Source organism: Papio anubis, chromosome 1 (genome assembly GCF_008728515.1).
Source record: "Papio anubis isolate 15944 chromosome 1, Panubis1.0, whole genome shotgun sequence".
NCBI lineage: Eukaryota > Metazoa > Chordata > Mammalia > Primates > Cercopithecidae > Papio > Papio anubis.
In genome coordinates, this window is record NC_044976.1 from 28,689,763 (window position 1) to 28,709,703 (window position 19,941).

The 19,941-nt window shown below is 44.2% G+C and overlaps 1 long non-coding RNA gene across 1 annotated transcript; it reads left to right on the top strand.

Moving 5' to 3' along the window:
• Positions 1-6,768: 6,768 nt before the first annotated feature.
• Positions 6,769-11,029, top strand: LOC108583646. Its single transcript, XR_001898454.2, has 2 exons — positions 6,769-7,446; positions 10,221-11,029. It is a non-coding gene; the product is annotated as an uncharacterized LOC108583646 (long non-coding RNA).
• The last annotated feature ends 8,912 nt before the right edge of the window (positions 11,030-19,941 follow it).

Consider the following 19,941-nt stretch of genomic DNA (forward strand, 5'->3'; position numbering starts at 1 on the left):
TATATTGAGATGATCATATGGCTTTTATCCTTTGTTATACTAATGTGGCAAATTATGTATGATTGATTTTCTTTTCTTTTTTTCATCTTTTATCTTTTATTTTAGGTCAGGGAGTACATGTGAAGGTTTTTTTATGTAGGTAAACTCATGTCATGGGGGTTTGTTGCACAGATTATTTCATCACCCAGATAATAAGTCCAGGTCCCATTAGTTATCTTTTCTGCTCCTCTCCCTCTTCCCACTTTCTACCCTCAAGTAGACCCCAGTGTCTGTTGTTTCCTTCTTTGTGTCATAAGTTCTCATCATCTAGCTCCCACTTATAAGTGAGAACATGCAGTATTTGGTTTTCTGTTCCTGCAGTAGTTTGCTAAGGAGAACAACCTCCAGCTCCATTTATGCTCTGGCAAAATATATGATCTCATTCTTTGTTACGGCTGCATAGTATTTTGTTATGTATATGGACCACATTTTCTTTATCCAATCTGTCATCAACGGGCATTTAGGTTGATTCTATGTCTTTGCTGTTGTGAATAGTGCCATAATGAACATTCAAGTGCATGTGTCTTTATGGTAGAGTGACTTATATTCCTCTGGATATATACCCAGTAATGGGATTGCTGGGTCAAGTGGTATTTCTGCTTTTAGTTCTTTGAGGAATCACCATACTGCTTCCCACAATGATTGAACTAATTTACACTCCCACCAACAGAGTATAACTGTTCCCTTTTTTTCTACAACCTCTCCAGTGTCTGTTATTTTTTGACTTTTTAGTAATAAACATTCTGACTGACGTGAGATGGTGTCTCATTGTGGTTTTGATTTGCATTTCTCTAATCATCAGTGATATTGAGCGTTTTTGCATATGCTTTTCGGCCACATGTATGTCTTCTTTTGAAAAGTACCTGTTCATCTGTTCATATCCTTTACCCACTTTTTAGTTGGGTTGCTTGTTTTTCTCTTGTAGATTTATTTAAGTTCCTTACAGATACTGGATATTAGACCTTTGTCACATGCATAGTTTGCAAGTATTTTTCTCCCATTTGGTAGGTTGTCTGTGTTACTCTGTTGATAGTTTTTGTGTTGTTGTTTTGTTTTGTTGCTGTGCAGAAGTTCTTAAGTCTAATTAGATCCCACTTGTCAATTTTTGCTTTTGTTGCAATTGTTTTGGTGTCTTTGTCATGAAATCTTTGCCCATTTTTATGTCCAGGATGGTATTGCCTAGGTTGTCTTCCAGAGTTTTTATAATTTGGGGTTTTACATTTAAATTGTTAATCCATCCTGAGTTGATTTTTGTATATAGTGCAAGGAAGGGGTCCAACTTAGTCTTCTGCATATGGTTAGCCAGTTATCCCAGCACCATTTATTGAATAGGGAACCTTTTCCCCATTGCTTGTTTTTATCAGCTTTGTGGAAGATCAGATGGCTATGGGTGTGCAGCCTTATTTCTGGGCTCCCTATTCTGTTCCATTGGTCTACGTGCCTGTTTTTGTACCAGTACCATGCTGTTTTGATTACTGTAGCCTTGTAGTATGGTTTGAAGTTGGGTAATGTGATGCCTCTAGTTTTGTTCTTTTTGCTTAGGATTTCCTAGTCAGGTTCTTTTTTTGGTTCCATATGAATTTAAAAATACTTTTTTTTCTATTTCAGTGAAGAATGACATTGGTAGTTTGATAGGAATAGCATTGAATCTGTAAATTGCTTTGGGCAGTATGGCCTTTTTAATGATATTGATTCTTCCTGTCCATGAGTATGAAATGTTTTTCCATTTGTTTGTGTTTTCTCTGATTTCTTTGAGCAGTGTTTGTAATTCTGATTGTGGAGATCTTCCACCTCCCTAGTTAGCTGTATTCCTAGGTATTTTATTCTTTTTGTGGCAATTATGAATGGGATTGCCTTTCTGATTTGGCTCTCAGCTTGGCTGTTGTTGGCATATAGGAATGTTAATGATTTTTGTACATTGTTTTGTATCCTGAAACTTTGCTGAAGTTGTTTATCAGCTGAAAGAGCTTTTTGATCAAGACTATGGGATTTTCTAATACAGAATCAAGTTGTCTGCAAACAGAGATAGTTTGACTTCCCTTTTCCTGTTTAGGCGGACTTTATTTCTTTCTCTCGCCTGATTGCTCTGGCTAGGACTTTCAATACTATGTTGAATAGGAGTGGTGAGAGAGAGCATCCTTGTCTTGTGCTGGTTTACAAGGGGAATGATTCCAGCTTTTGTCCATTCAATATAATGTTGGTTGTGGGGTTGTTGATTGATTTTCAGATGTTAATAACCTTGAATTCCTGATCATTCTTGCTTGGTCATGACATATTTCTAGATTGTATGTTTTAATAATTTTTAGTGGTTTTTGCATCCATGTTCCTGAGCTAATTTTCTTTATTCTAATGTGCTTGTCAGTGTTTGATGTCAGAGTTATGCTGGCCTCAAAATAAATTTTGAAATGCCCCCACCTTTATTATCAGAAATAATTTATGGAAAATTTGTATTATTTATTTCATAAATGTTGGGCAGAATTTGCCACCTGGCCCCAGAGCTTCCTTTGCAGAAAAGGTTTTTAATTATGAATTCAATTTAAATATTAGAAATAGGGTTACTCAGAACTTCTATTTCCTCTTCTGTTAGTTTTGGCACAAATTTTAAGAAATTTCTTGAGTTTGCCTGAGTTATTGAATTTATTGGCAAAAAGTTGTTCATAATATTTCTTTATAATCATTTTAATGTAAAGACAATCTGTAATGATGTCCCCTGTACCATTCTTGGTATTGGCGATTTATGCTTTCTTTCATTTTTTTTACATTGTCTTAGTCAGGTCAGCCTGCCATAAAATATCACAGACTGGGTAACTTAAACAGCAGAAATTTATTTCTCCTAATTCTGGAGACTAGGATGTACAAGATTAAGGCGCCAGCTAATTTGGTTTCTTGTGAGGGCTCTGTTTCTGATTTGAGGATGGCCACCTTCTAGCTGCATCCCCACATGACAGAGAAATAGAGGGAAGGGGTTAAGGGACAGGGAAAGAGCGCCTGCAAGTTCTCCAGTGTCTTTTCCAATAAAGATACTGATCCTATCAAATCAGGGATTCACCCGTATTGACCTCATTAACTTAATTACCCTCTGTGTAGGTCCTTTGTCCAAATATATTCACACCAGGAGTTGGGGCTTCAACATATGAATTTGGAGTTGGGGGACACAATTTCATCTATAGCATGTCCGCTTAATAAATTGACTCTTTCGATGTGTTCCTCTTTGTCTCTTTTATGCTCTTTGCCTTGAAGTTTACTTTCTCTGGTATTATTATAGCCATATCAGCTTTCTTATGCTTATTATATATATTTTCATCTTTTTTCGTCTCCGTCTCTCTGTGTCTTTTTTTTTTTTTTTTTTTTTTTTTTTTTTTTTTATTTTTTTTTTTTTTTGAGACGGAGTCTCGCTCTGTCACCCAGGCTGGAGTGCAGTGGCCGGATCTCAGCTCACTGCAAGCTCCGCCTCCCGGGTTCACGCCATTCTCCTGCCTCAGCCTCCAGAGTAGCTGGGACTACAGGCGCCCGCCACCTCGCCCGGCTAGTTTTTTGTATTTTTTAGTAGAGACGGGGTTTCACCGTGTTAGCCAGGATGGTCTCGATCTCCTGACCTTGTGATCCGCCCGTCTCGGCCTCCCAAAGAGCTGGGATTACAGGCTTGAGCCACCGCGCCCGGCCCTGTGTCTTTATATTTGAAGTGTATGTTTTGTAAACATGATATATTTGGGTCTTTTAAACTAAGATTTCTGACTTATTTCAAGTGTTGTATCTATGTTCGCTTTATTATCTCTTTATTTGTTTTCTACTTGCCCCATTTGTTCTTTGTTTCTTTGTTCCTTCTTTCCTGTCCTCTTTTTTGATAAACTGAGTATGTTTTAGGATTCCAATTTAGCTCTTTTAATCATCATTTACTTATATTTCTTTGTGCTATTTGTTCTAATGCTTATAACATGTTGTTTTCCCATTGAGCTCATTGAGGTTTTGCTTACACTTGCCAGTTCAGTGGTCAATATGCATCCTTAACTTGTCTCAGTGTAACTTAAATTAATATTATACCAGTTTATTTGTGAAAAGGTCTTATAATAATGCAACTTTATTTATATTCACTCTCATTTGTATTATTGTCATATATTTTATTTCTGCCTGTGTTGTAAACTCTATAATACTTTGCTATTATTTATTCTCTAAGTCATTAATTAACTTTTATAGAATTGAAAAAATGTATTTTTTATGTTTACCATTTCCAATGTTTATCTTTATTTTCTGTAGATCTGAAATTTCATCCTATACTATTTGTCTTTAAACTGAAGAATTTCTTTTAGGATATTTTGTAGTATGCATCTACTGACCAATTTTCTCACCTTTCATTTCTCTGAAAATGTTTTTAATTCACCTTACTTTAAAATAATTTTTTGCTGGATCAAAAAGATACTAGATTAAAAGTCGTTTATCTTGAGGCCTCCATTTCTCTGATATAAAATTACCTTTCATTATTATCCTTGTTCCTCCGTATTAATACGTTTCATGTCCTCCCCTCTGCCCCTGATTTTTCTTAATCTTTAGATTGCAGCAGTTCACTATGATATGTCTAGATGTGATTTTCTTTAGATCTGATTTTCTTTAGAATTATCTTACTTGGAAGTCACTGAGCTTCCTGAATCTATGTATTGCTGTCCTTTATCGACTTTTGATGTTATTTATCTAATATTTCCTCAAGTGTTTGCTCTTCTCTTTCATTCTTTCTCTCCTCTCACAAGTTACTGAGGCTTTGTTTGTTGGGTTTTTTTCCCTCTGTGAGCTTTAATCTGAAGGATGTCTAATGACCTGTATTCAAGTTCACTGATGATTTCTCGTGCTTTTTCCAATCTATTGCTAGTCCCATTTATAAATTTCTTTTTATATTTTTATTAAGAGAGTTTATTTTTTATAACAGATTTAGATATCTAGGACTGTAAACTAGTTCAACCATTGTGGAAGACAGTGTGGAAATTCCTCAAGGATCTAGAACTAGAAATACCATTTGACCCAGTGATCCCATTACTGGGCATATACTCAAAGGATTATAAATCATGCTGCTATAAAGATACATGCACACATATATTTACTGTGGCACTATTCACAATAGCAAAGACTTGGAACCAACCCAAATGTCCATCAGTGACAGACTGGATTAAGAAAATGTTGCACATATACACCATGGAATACTATGCAGCCATGAAAAAAGGATGAGTTTATGTCCTTTGCAGGGACATGGATGCAGCTGGAAATCATCATTCTCAGCAAACTATCGCAAGAACAGAAAACCAAACACCGCATGTTCTCACTCATAGGTGGGAATTGAACAATGAGAGCACTTGGGCACAGGAAGGGGAACATCACACACCAGGGCCTGTTTTGGGTTGGGGGGAGGGGAGAGGGATAGTATTAGAGATATACCTAACGTAAATGACGAGTTAATGGATACAGCACACCAACATGGCACATGTATACATATGTAACAAACCTGCACGTTGTGCACATGTACCCTAGAACATAAAGTATAATAAAAAAAAGAAAAATTGAACAGATAATACAGAGTTTGCCTATTATCTGCCAGCACACACACACAGTTTTCCCCACATTAATATCTTACATTAATGTAGTAGATTTGCTACAATTCATGAACTAATATTGATACATAGCAATTAACTAAAGTCCATAGTTTATTCAGATTTCTTTAGTTTTTATGTAATGTTCTTTTTCTTTCCAGGATCCCGGTCAGAATACCACATTGCATTTAGCTGTTCTGTCTCCGTAAGCTCCTCTTGGCTGTAACAGTTTCTCAGGCTTTCCGTGGTTTTGATCACCTTGACAGTTTTGAGGACTACTGGTCAAGTACATAGTTGGATGGCCCTCTTGGAGTTTTTCTGATGTTTTTCTCGTCAGTTAGACTGGAGGATAGGTTTGAGGGAAGAAGATCACAGATGTAAAGTTCCACTCACATCATATCAAGGCTACAGACTATCAACATGATTGATGATTATTGATGTTGACCTTCATGCCCTGGCTGAAGTCATGTTTCTCAGGTTTCTCCACTGTAAAGTTACTCTTTTGCTCTTTTCCATACTGTACTCTCTGGAAGGAAGTCACTATGAGTAGTCCACATTTAAGGAGTGGGGAGTTATGCTCCATCCTTGAGGGGAAGAATATCTACAAATATTATTTGGAATTCTTCTTTACAAGACATTCGCCTCTTCTCCACAATTTAGTAATTTATTCAATCACTTATTTATATCAGTATGGACTCATGGATATTTATTTTATTTTGGTGGTTATAATCCAATATGACTATTTATTTTGTTGCTCAAGTTGTTCAAGTTTGGGCCATCTTTTGCTGTAGGCAAATTTATTATATATTTATTATAGTTATTTCAAAGTCATTGTCTGCTAATTTCAACATCTTGGTCATCTGTGGTTCTTTTTCTTTGGCTGATTTTTTTCTTGACTATAGGTCACATTTTCCTGCTTCTTCACCTGTCTAGTCATTTTTTATTTTATGCTGGACATTTTTTTTTTTAATTTTGGGATGGAGTTTCACTCTTGTTGCCCAGGCTGGAGTGCAATGGCACGATCTCAGTTCACTGCAACCTCCACCTCCCAGGTTCAAGTGGTTCTCCTGCCTCAGCCTCCCAAGTAGCTGGGATTACAGGCACCTGCCACAATGCCTGGCTAATTTTTTGTATTTTTAGTCGAGATGGGGTTTCAATGTGTTGGCCAGGTGGGTCTCGAACTCCTGACCTCAGGCAATCCACCTGCATCGGCCTTCCAAAGTGCTGGGTGGCATAAGCCACCAGGCCCGGCCCGACATTTTGATGATACTCTCTAGAGACTTGGTTTTATTATCTCTCTGAAGAGTAAAACAATTGTTTTGGCCAGTGGTTACATTACTTTTAGATAACTTTTAACTTTTGGATTCCTGGCGTTATGCTTTGTTTGGTGGAAAACTCTATTTCAGGTTTATTCCTGATCTAAAAATGAATCCTTCTATTATAAGATGTAGTCTTTACTTCTAATGTGTTGCCATTCTGGGGATTTGTTGCCATGCCCTCACACTTTGTAGAATTCTGAATCCAAATTCTGTCTCCCTGGGTTGGGTGGATTCTGAAATCTCTGCTCAGCGATTCCACCTTTGCAGCCGTTGCTCTCCCTTTGGGTTCTTTCAAGTCTTGCCTGCACATGTCAGTTCAAGAGGTATCCAAGGATCTGAAGGGAGTTTACATACAGAATTTAGAGATGTCTGTCTGTGGCCCCTCCTTTCTAGAATTGTCCTTAATCTCCAGCCATTTAGCAGCCCCGTACTCTGTCCTCTGACTCTTCAAATCACTCAGAATGCAGCTTTCTTCATGAACAGCAGAGGGACTCACCCTCAGAGGAAAAAATAAGGTAGTTCTCACCCCGTGTGGTTGTCTTCTTTCCAAGGCCATAGTCCCTAAATTTCTGCTGAGTTTGGGTTGCTCTCCTCTTTCTTCAAAAAATAGTCTTTTAAGTATTTTAAAAATATTTTGTCTAATGTTTATAATTGGTCCAATACAAACTACTCTGCCAATATCAACATTCATAAGCTATTTATTTATTTATATTTATTTACTTCAGAAATAAAAGTCTTATTTTGTCATCCAGACTAGAGTGCAGTGGTGCAATCTGGGCCCAAGTGATCTTTTGCCTCATCCTCCTAAGTAGCTAGGATAACAGCCACACACCACAATGTCTGACTTTTCTTTTTCTTTCCTTCTTTTTTTAATTTTTTAAATTATTTATTAATTTATTTTTTTTGGTAGAGGTGAGGTTTCCCTGTGTTTCCCAGGGTGGTCTCAAATTCCTGGCCTCAAGTGATCCCTCTCACCTCAACCTCTCAAACTGCTGGGATTACAGGCATGAGCCACCGCACTCGACCTGCTTAATATGTAGTTTTGACAGCCCCCTTAAATCTATCTGAATTAAGACAAGGTAAAAGTCAAATCAATGTGATGGTGTAAGCCAGGAGTTTGTCTGAACAGCTACTGTCCTTCTCTGAGCCTCCATTTACTGTAGAAGGGCTAATAATTCTCCCTGTATTGGCTAGTGGTGAAAGCTAAGGAACCTGGCATGCAGTAGGCGCTCTCTGAATGAGGCACCATTGGGACTCCCTTCCCTTTCCACTCAGTAGAGCTACCCAAGTGTCATGGCCTGCACATCAACTCCTGCAGCAAAAATGCAGTACTTCCTCACCTCTCTCCTGACTGTCTCTTCTAGCAGTGTCTGGCTCTTAAGAGCTTCTGGCCTATTCCATCCCAAGGCCCACTTGTAGGTGCATTTACAAAACTGTGAGTTCTACAAGGGTAGGGGTCTTGTCTTTCTCAGCTCTATATGTCCAGCGCCTTGAAAAGGAAAATAAATATAATAAGCATTCATCCATTCATTCATTTATCTAATACTATTGAGCACCTATTATATTCTGGGCACTATCCTAAGTGCTGTGATTCAGCACTGAACAAGAGGGACAATATCACTGCTCTTCCTGACATATTTGGTGGAGGAGGTGGGCAATATACTAATAGGTCAAATACATAGTATGCAAAGATGGTAATGAGAGCAATTTAGGATAAAACACGGGGGAGGGGAAGACAAGGCAAAAATGAGGAGAGCGTAGTATTAAATAATGAAGTCAGGAAAGGTGACATTGTGATCAAAGACTGAAACAAGGTGAATGAATGAACCATGCAGATATTTGGGGGACGAATATTCTAGTCAGAGGGAACAGTCCATGCCAAGGCCCTGTGGTGGGAGTATGCCTGACCTCTGTGAGGAACAGTGAGAAGGACAGTGGGGCGGAACTTGGTGACTCATTTTAAAACCCCCCCTCTCTTTCTCCTGCCTCACACTTAGAGACTGGAGAAAAGAAGAGGAACCAGCAGACAGAAGCAAAGGCCAGTAAGGTTGGAGGAAAACAGAAAAGGCAGGTTGCTCTGGAAGGCAAGGAGGAAAGAGTGATCATGTGTGTGCCAGATGAGGACTGAGACTTCTCTGTTGGATTTAGCAACAAACAGGTCATTGGTGACCACAGCAAGGGCCATTCTGGTGAACAGATGGGGACACCAACCTGATAGGGTGAATTCAAGAGAGAAGAAGGAGGAGAACGGTTGAATGAGCAAGTTTAGGCAACACTTTGAGGGGTTTTGCTTAGGAGAGAAGCAGAGAAATAAATAGGGCAGGACTTGGAGGGGAATGAGGAGTCAAGAGGTTTAATTCTTTTTTTTTTTTTTTAGACAGAGTCTTGCTCTGTTGCCCAGGCTAGAGTGCAGTGGTGTGATCTCTGCTCACTGTAACCTCCACCTCCCGGGTTCAAGTGATTCTCCTGCCTCAGCCTCCCAAATAGCTGGGACTACAGGCGTGTGCCACCTTGCCTGGCTAATTTTTGTATTTTCAGTCGAGATGGGGTTTCACCATATTGGCCAGGCTAGTCTTGAACTCCTGACCTCAAATGATCCACCCAACTCGGCCTCCCAAAGTGCTGGGATTACAGGCGTGAACTGCTGCGCCCGGCCACTTCTCTTTTAAATGGGAAAAATATTTGCATGCTGTTTGCTGCTAATGGGGGTGATTGAATAAAAGGGGAAAATTTGAGGATGCAGGAGAGAGAGAAGCGATATTCTTAAGTAGGCCATGTGTCTTTGCCTCTTCTGGTCCCAGCACATTAATTGTTGATCGGGGAGTGACCCTTCTCCACCCCCTTCAGTTCAAATGGCCCAGATGAGGCTGCTTGAGTCCCTGGCTTCAGGAGTGGGCATTTGACCAGACCTGATCAATAAGAGCACTGCAGTCCCAGGTCAATGACCCAAGCTGCCCCACTCTGAGGTAAAGATCAACAACCCTAGGAGTTTTGTTGGAGCACCTAAGAATGGAAGACTCTCTTTCCACTGGGGTGGCTGAACTGACAGGGTGTGGGCTCAGCTGTGCCTGCACCCAGAGCCTGCCCCAGCATGGGGCCTGCCCCAGCATAGAGCCTGTCATGGGGCAGGCTAATGCCTGTGTAATACAGCTGGCTTCCTGGAGCCTGGCTGCCCTTCTCCCAGGCTGGTCTTTCCTTGCTCCATCACTCTGTTTTAGTTCCTCTGTAGTCATCATCACTACTTATCTTATTACTTAATTTGTTTATTCATTTATTATCTCTCTCACAGGAACCTTGATCTATCTTTTCCATTGGTGTATCCCCAGGATCTCTTTCTGGCATAGAACAAGGCTTCCAATAAATATTAGTTGATGGAATAAGTGAATCTGTAAGAATGTGCTACAGCTGCATATTCATCTTGAACCACACCTCACTTATCCAGGCATCTGGCAGCTTCAGCTATCTAGAATGCAACACAAATACCACAAAAGCCCTGGAGTTACCAAAATGCAAGTCACATGGACCATGTCTACAAGCACAAGCTTTTTGTTTTTGTAAACAGAGGTGCTCCCTCACTCAGAGACGAGAGGCTCCTACTGCAGGCGCAGTTCTTACATGCCCGATGAGTGGGTTATCCAGCCACAACAGGTTAGTGGCAGGGTGCTGGGATGGGTGGGGCCAGCTAGAAGGTAGTACATGAACACCAGTGAGAAGGGACATTTGGAGCCCAGAAGACCAGAAAACACCAGAAGGCAGGTGACAGAACTCCAGGAGAAGGCGGACTGCGGGCTGGGCTCCAGTCCTCTGGGGATCCTCTGGGACTAGAGGACATAAGGGTGAGAGTGAGACTCAGAGGGCACAGAGCAAAGCTTAAATTATGCTCCACAGCGCCCTTTCCAGAAACAGGAATGCAAGGTGCATTTTATCATCCATTTTTAAAGAGATTGATTCAATGCAGAGGAACAAGCAAAAGAAATAAAAATCACCTGTCGTCTTAGAGATGCCTCCAAGATGAGCGTGTGATATGGCAGGTATTGGTTCTGCTCGTCCATTCCAGTGTCATTAAATGTGCTTCACAAACATGACTCTTATTGGCTACATAATATTCCATCACATGAATGTCAAATATTCCCCTACTGGACAATTTGCTTCCAAACATTGGCTGTTAACCATAACATTATAGTGAGATTCTTGTACGTAATCATGGAGGCTCAGACCTGTCTCTTGGTGGTAGAATTGCACGGTCAAAAGTATGGGCATTCTAGGATGCTTTATACATGCAGTGAAATTTATCCATTCTGAAGCTGGGTATTGGTGCATTTTAGATGCTAAATTAATCAGATCTTGGTGGATAAAGAAATAAAACTCATTGGCCGGGCGCGGTGGCTCACGCCTGTAATCCCAGCACTTTGGGAGGCCCAAACAGGTGGATCACGAGGTCAGGAGATCGAGACCATCCTGGCTAACACGGTGAAACCCCGTCTCTACTAAAAATACAATAAAAAATTAGCCGGGCATGGTGGTGGGCGCCTGTAGTCCCAGCTACTCGGAAGGCTGAGGCAGGAGAATGGCTTGAACCCAGGGGGCGGAGCTTGCAGTGAGCCGAGATCGCACCACTGCACTCCAGCCTGGGTGACACAGCAAGACTCCATCTCAAAAAAAAAAAAAAAAGAAAAGAAAAAGAAAAAGAAATAAAGTTCATTGTAGAAAAACCCCTGTGTAACACCTCTCATCCCTGGATAGTAACTGACTGGTGTCTTCCGGGTGCACAATCGTGTGTGTTCATGTGTGTATGCACGTGTGTGTGTGTTCATGCACCCACATTTCACTGGTACTATCCAACTATTCTGTGAGCTGTTCGTGGTAGGGATTGTCACCCCATTGTACAGATTAAAAAGCTAGGGCTCAGAGGGCATGAATAGTACAGTAAAAGGAGCATGAGCAGACACACTTGGGCTTGGATCCCAACTCTGCTGCTCTTGAGCCTCATCCTCTTATCCATGAGGTGAGGATAGAGACACCTGCCTCCCAGGAGAGGGTGAAATGAGAGAGCAGATTGAAAGTATCTGGTACAAACTGGACACAGAAGGTGCTCAAGCAATGATATTTGTGGTCATTGCCAAGGTCACTGAGGCAGGAATGAACCCATGTCTCCTAACCACAAGCTAAGTGCATATTCTCGGCACCATCCTTCTTTGAACCAAATGTAAAAACTGAGACAGAAGGACTTGGAACAGTCTCCACATGGGGTTATCATTGTGTCATCCCCAGAGCCCTGCTATTAATCCAAAGGAACAAGGGGCCAGCATCTGAACCAAACTGAAAAATAATAGAACCCACAGAAGTGAACGGCTGTCAGCTTGTGGCCCACTGGGACTGGGAGATCTTTCTCATGTTGAGCTGAATCCCAGCCTGCATCAGTGTTCTCCCAGCTTGGTATCTGGGAATCCATGCTCACCTCCCAAATCTTGGACCATGGGGACACGCAAAACTTGCTGATGACAAGGATGAGAGGACCCCTCCTCCACCTAAGTCTCTGGGAAAGTTAATCCAGCTGCCAGGCCAGGCCATTCTGGGTAATGGATGCCTCTTTTTAATGCTCTGTGGGAGATGGGTCCTGCCTTAATCTGCTGCTGTGTCATTAAGAGAGAAAACATTAACTCCATGGGGCTCCTGATGGCCTTCAGAAACTGCAAGTTAAACACTAACCAGGAAGGGCTTCTCAAGCCTTAACCCTTCCCTTCCCAGCACAGGCCAAGGCCTCAGCCAGACAGCTCTGCAGATCACGGGCCTGGGCTCCCAGGGACCCTGGGTCCTGTTTCCAGGCTCTTCTCAGCCTGGGGAGCAAGTGAATGTGAGGAAAGAGGGAAGATAGAGAGCAGAGAAGAATTCTTGAGGCTCTTGGTCCAGGTGTTTGGAGGTGCCCCCACCACCTACCCCAGAGCTGGTTAGAGAGCAGAGCACTTAGAGGCCAGGTTGGGGCTGGTGACTTTGGGCCACTCTCTTAACCTCTCTGTTTACCAGATTCCTACAGGGTGGGGGCTGGATGGGCTCCATCCCTCCAGGTAAAGCTTGGTGGTCTTCTCCAAGAGGAGTGGCGTGTCCTCAATCGCCCCAGGTCCCTGCACCAAAGCCTGTTCCCTGCTCAGACCACACGTGACCTGGTGGGGAGGCCACCTGTAAGGCAGAGGGAAGCAGCTGGCCTGGATAAGCTGGCAGAGGTGGGGAGCCCCTGGTATCAAGCGTCTCTGGGTGCCCAGCACTGTGCTGGGGCTCCACACATACAAAATGCCTGTTCCAGCCTCACAACCACCCTGTGGGGAAAGGGTGGTGTTCCTCCCGCTTCATAGCTGACAGCACGGAGGCTCTGAGTGCAGAGGGAGTCCAGGTCGAACCCAGATCTGTCTGATTCCAAACCCAAGCTCTTTCCCATCAGCCATTGGCAGAGAGCACAAGCGAGGGCGTGGCCTCACCTTGGCCCCTCTCCTCTTTGCACAGGCTGTCTCCCCTCCTCGCCTGTTTTCCCCTCCTCTATTCAACTCCTGCCCAGCCCAAGGCAAGACTCCTCCAGGAAGTCCTCCTTGATGTCTGACAGTCAAACCCCAAGGGTGCTACCCAGCGAGGCTGCTGGTTGTTCAATTTGCCAACACAGCTTTAGATTTTGCCGCAGTGAGTGCAGGTGCAAACATGAGCTAATTTTATTCTCTCACCAGGCTCACCAGTATTTGCTGGGCACTGACTTGGAGCCAGGGGCTGCAGGGTTGCAGAGCGCACAGGAACAAACATGCACTGAGCCCCTGCAGATGCCCTTCCTGTGCTCAGAGGAGCCCACATGTAACCCTAGGCAGGATCCTTCCCCCATTTGGCAGATGAGGAAACTGAGGCCCAGAGAAGAGGAGGAAGCTGCTCAGGGTCACCCAGTGAGCCGGTGGCTGGGATTCAACACTAGGCAAGTCCCCAGATCCACCCCCACCCCTCCCCACACTCCCTGCCACAGAACCTTTTAAGCTCTCACTGCTGGGGCAGGACTGGCCCTTTGCCCTGGAGCTCTGGTCACTCAGGTGGGCTCCGTAGCCACAGCCACGCAGGGAAGGGAGTGACAGGGTGCAGCTGGCAGGATTCTGTGTCACCCCTCCGTGACATGCCCACCTGCTCAGCCCAGCTGCCAGCCTGTTCCTCCACCTGGGGACTCAAAGCCCCTCACCAGCCCCCTGACCACTCACTTCCCCAAACTGTCCAGCTCCGGCTGGAGAAGCAACAGAACACAAATTAATGCATCTTCAGCTCTGGCTCCAAATGATTTTTCTCTCACCTTCCTGGGCTAATCCCTATTCAGCTCCATCCTCAGAGAAATATGAAAGGACCCAGAAGGTGAAGGCTGGTCCTAGCCTTGGGGGTCATGGGCCTGGCCGTGGGACTGGTGCGGGTTGATAAACCTAATTCCTTGGAGGCGATGGTGACATGGCTCAGCATGAAAGATGGTGTCCAGGTGTGTGCATGTGCATGTGAGGTCAGCAAAGCCCTCTCTGCTCCCACAGGCCCTGGACCCAGGCCCTGGGGCTAAGCTGGGGCTGCTGCATGAGTCCCCAGTTTGCTAATGGAAGGGGAGGCCTCCCTTGATAATGAGCATCACCTTACGAACTCCCCTGGGCTGCCACCTCTCAGACTTTATTTTTTCTGACTCAGTCTCAACTCGAAACAAGGAGAGAGGAGCTGAGAGAGAGAAAAGCTCCAAGCTGTCACCTTTGGTAGATGCTCAAGAAAAGGAGCATCTTGTTACAGGTGGGGAAACTGAGGCTCTAAGAGGAAGCTCAGTGTTTATACAAGCAGTTGGTGGCAGAGCTGGGACAGGCATCAGGACTCAGCAGGGCTCCTGACTGTCAGTGCATGCATGTGAAATGGTGCGTGTGACAGTTAAGGACACAAATGCGAAGTGCGTGAGAACATGTGCCTTAGTCTCAGAGTGTGAGTGTGAGAAACACTTGAGGGTGGTGGCCGTGGCTCTTCCCTTCAGCAACCCCCAGATCCTGTGGGTGACTCCTAGCAGATCTTCTGTGTCCCCAGCCTGTCCTTGCCGGACTCTGAGCTGACGTTCCATTCCAGAAAATTCTCAGCTGCTGGCCAGGAGCAGGAGGGAACCCAGTTGTTTCTATGTGGTCTTTATTGAATAAAAATGAAATTTAAACTCTTTGCAGGGAGGTAATTTTTCCTAATCACTCACCCTGCTGCACGGATCCCCACAACTTGATTCTGTCTAACTGGATTAATTGGATGGAGAGTGATTTCTTTTCTGTGAGAAAATTAACCACAGAGAAGGGGGGTCATTTCAGGCACAATGACTCCCTACCCCCAAGCAAGTTCCTGGGGCCCAGGCTTTGGGTGGGGGGCTGCCTTTTTCCAAGGCCTCCTTCTGGCCTCTCCTCTCTGCCTCTCTCCCATCACTGGCTCCTTCTGTCACCGAGTCCTATCACCATCTGTCTCTGTCTCCCATGTCCCTGACCCTCTCCTTGTCTGGGCTTCTGTGGTCCTGACTGCGGGGGAGGCCACCGCCCTGCGCCCCTGGATTAAAGAGTCTGATGTTCTCCATGAGGGGAGGGGAAAGGCACAGCGTGAAGCGCTCAAGTTCACCTTCTGAAGCAGCTGGGGCTGAGGCAAGGGGGTCACGTGGGCAGCCCCCCATAGCCCCACCCCGTGTGCCACCAATATCCTGGTTTCCAAAGCCTTTAAACTACATAGAGTTTTACAGTTTGCATGGGCTGGATGCAGCCTGAGTGCCCACAGAGGGGGCTGCAGGGCCAGGCTGGGCCAGACCAGCTGTGGGGCTCAGGGAAGGCCTGGCTGGAAGAAGGGGGTCTGGGCAGCCCCTCTCTCAGCCTGAGGGAGGCTGAAGGGTCTGCAGTCCCAGTCACTCCCCCATGGCCAAGCTCACACTTCCCTCCCACAGGTACAGAATCCCGGGCCCCAGACACCTGCTCCTTCCTGGAGCTCAGCACCACCTTCCTTTCTGAATGCTGGGCCTGGGCCTGTCCTCAGCCGCTGCTGCCCTGCAGCCCCTGCTGGGGGTCTCCCATCCCTGCCTCCTTGGGGCCTCCCTCCATACCCCCTGTCTACACTATTCTCACCCAGTCCAGAGCACCATCTTCTCTCCCTAGACACTGCACAGCAGCTCCAGTCTCCTGGACCCAGGCTCTCCCCGTCCAGTTCACAGGCTGCAGCCGACATGAACAGGCCATGCCCCCTCTCAAAGCCCTACCATGGCTCCACCGCTCTGAGCACTAAAATCCCAACAGCAGTGTGGACTGCAGGGCCCTTGTGATATGGCCACATGGACCTCTGCAGTCCCGTCTTTCCCACTCGCGTCTCACATTCACCACACAGAGTCAGCTGTGTGCAGGCCTCTGTGTGTGTTGGGCCATCTTTCTAGGACACCCTCTCCCAGGCCTGCCTGACACCAGCTTTCTGCACAGCCCTGCTCGATGGTCAACAGCAGATGGTGTGTACTGAGTGCTTACTGTGTGCCAGGCACTATGCTGCGGGCTTTACATGGTTATCCCATTTAACACTCCCAGCAACCCTGCAGGGATAGCTATTATCCATCCCCATTTTACAGAAGAAAAACTGAGGTTCAGACTTGAAGCATCTGGCTAAAGTCTCTCATCTGGGAAGTAAATGGTGGAGCTGGGATTTGAGTCAGGTCATTTGCACAAGGTCACTTCTGCCCATCCCAGGCATCTTTTCCCAGGTTCAGGGCCCCTCCTCCACACGCCTGTTTCCCCTACACAAGCATTTGCCTGACTGTTCTGAAACTACCAATTTCCCAGTCTCCCCATGGGGCCTGGGCTGTGAGCTCCCCAGGACCACCTGGGTCTCACCTGTCTCTAAGCCCCAGAGCCCAGAATGGAACCTGGTACATGGTGGACACTTGGCCAGGGTCTGCTGACTAAGGAGTAGGGAGCAGCCCTGCTGGCAGCTGGGCCCCTCCCTCCCACACCCATCCCTTCCACCACTCGATACCTCAGTAAGCAAAGCCTTTAAACCAAAAACAATTTTACAGTTCATTTGAGTTAGTCACGGCTGCTCTTTTTGGAAACAATCTTCCCCAAATTGTCTGCAGAGAGGCAAGCACCCTGCCTGGCAGCCCCCACCCCATCCTCCATCACAGACCCTTGGAATCACAGGAGATGGTGGGAAGTGGGAATAGTAGAGAGCCCAGGAATTCAAGTCAGCTGTAAAGCTGCATGTCAGCTGCGATAAGCATTGGAGTACCACACTCAAGAGATGGGCCCCACCCCCACCCTCATGGGGCTCACTGTATAAAGGAAGAGACGAACATCAAACAAATCATCACACAAGTGATTCTGTAGTTAGTACTAAGCTGCAATAAGTTAATTATGCAGAAATCTAACAATAGTAACTATACAAACCTGGTAATTTGTTAAACCTCTTGGAGCCTCTGTTTCCTCATTTGTAAAATGGGGATCCTATTGGCATCTTCCTCATGGGGTGTTGAGAACACAACAAGATGGGTAAAGCCCTTAACCTGGCACCTAGTTGGTGTTTAACATACGTTAAGAGCTCTCTCAGTCAGTTCCAGCTGCCATAACAAGACAGAAGACTGGGAGGCTGAAATAAAAGAAATTGATTGTCTCTCAGTTCTTGAGCCCAGAAATCTGGGATCAACATGTTGGCAGGGTGAGTTTCTTCGGTCTCTTCTCTTGGCTTGTAGGTGGTCATGTTCTCTCTGTGTCCTTATGTTGGAGAAGGCCCCACCCTGTGACCTCATTTTAGTTTAATCCTCTCTTTAAAGGCCATCTCTCCAAATATGGAGATGGTCACATTCTCAGGTATTGGAGGTTAGGACTACAACATATGAATTTGTGGGGAAACACGATTCACCCTGTAACAGGATATATCCAAGAATATTGAGTACATGTATCCACAAATCACTTATATGTAAATTTTCATAGAAGTTTTATTTATAATAGTTTAAAAAGAAAATAACCCAAATGTCCATCTATGAGAAAATGGATAAATATATTGTGAAGAGTGATAAAATTGAAATACACAGAATTTTTCAAAAATAAACAAACTACATATATATGTACATATATATATATAACATCATATATTAGAGATATATAGAGAACATATATGAATATCACAGACAGGGTCAACAAAAAACCTCTACCACAAAAGACACATCCTTTACATTCCCATTAATATGAACAAATCTATAGTGATATTATAGAACAATGAATATCTCTCAGGGTTGGGGGATTGCCTGGAAAGGGAAACAAAGACTTCCTTGGATGCTAGAAATGTTCTTTATCTTGATCTGGCTGGTGGTTACATGGGTGTACATCTGTGTAAAATTTCATAGAGCTATCTCCATCAGCTTTTGCTCAAAATACAAATTGGGTGGTAAATAGCCATTTATTTAGCTCACAATTCTAATGGCTGTTTCTGCAATTGATCAAGTCTAGTCTAGCTCAGGTCATCTCTCCTGAGTCTATGGTCCACTAGTATTGTGGATTACAGCTGGATGATTTAAGGATGGTTTCACTCACACATCTGATAGTCAGCAAGCTATCAGCTGGGGCACCTTCATTCTTTTCCGTATGGTCTCTGACTTTCCATCAAGCTAGCTCAGACTCATTCCATGTCTCCAAGTTCAGCAAAAAAAAAAAAAAAAGAGAAAGACCCTATGGGCAAGCACTTCAAAAGCCTCTGTATGTCTACTCTTTGTTAGTGTTTCCATTGACCAGAGCAAGTCCATTGGCCAACCTAGATGGAAGAGGTGGAGAAATAGACTTCCATTCTTGATGGAAGGATTTGAAATGCCAAATCACAAAAGTATGAAATCAGAATGGAAAGAATTTATGGTTATTTTACAACCTACCACATGTACACTTAATATTTGTAGCTACTTCTTACCATATGCAAGTGAGTATATATTCAATACCAATAGAATAGCAAAGAGCATAACATAGTGGTTTGAGTCAAATGGTAAGTACTAAAAAGTTAGCTATTATTATGGTGGTCAGTATGCTTGTAGATTTCCTTGTTAGGGTCCCTGTTTTCTACATGGACCCTGATTATGTAGAGACAGTGTTGTTACAAGATGCGTGTGAGTATATGTGTGTGGATGGGAAGTTGTCACTTCACAACTTGCAGCCTCAGTCAGATTTCTCTCAGGTGGGATGGAGTGAGAGATGGGACTATCAAGGACTATATTGTGAAGAGCAGAACATAGGTACATCTGATGTTTACACAGGTAAACTTGAGGAACAGGTAAAAGAAAATAATAAAATAAAACAAAATGACATAATAAAAATGAAATTTAAAAAGATTTTACACTGAATGGCCTTTATGGCCCCAACAAGCCCTATCTGTTCCAGGTTTTGGATGCAGGACTCAGGGGTGGATAGAGTCGGGATGGGGGTTTGGTAATAAGTGAGGACTTTGAGGCCAGCCTGGAAGAGGACTCAAAAAGAACACATTGAGCATGTCAAGGCTTTTAGTTCTTACATTATCTCTCCCAGTCCCACTCTCTCTTGCCCAACTTATTGTGCTTAGACTCTGGGCACCTCTGAGCCCAGATACACAGGCACTCCCCATCCTCTCCCCTTGCTTTGGCCACACTGGCATGGTTTTAGCTTCTTGACAACACTGCAGTGCTTCTCTCCCTACAGGCTGTGCCCTCTGTCAGGAACGTGCAGTATCCTTCAGAGTCTTACAATTGAAGGGACAATAACCAAATGAATCCTGTTTAAACAAAAGAAATAAAAAGGGAAGACTATTTTGTTCATTCACCTGAAAAATCCAGGCGTGCATAGCTTCAGGCATGGCTGGATCCAGGGATTCAAAGAACATTTCAGACTGTGGTCTTCCCGTCTCCTCGGGGCTGGCATTATTCACAGCCGTGCTCTCCCTGCAGGTGAGAAATGACTACACTGGTGGTATCAGGCTTGCATCACACTGGCTACACGCCTCTCCTCCCGGATAGTTAT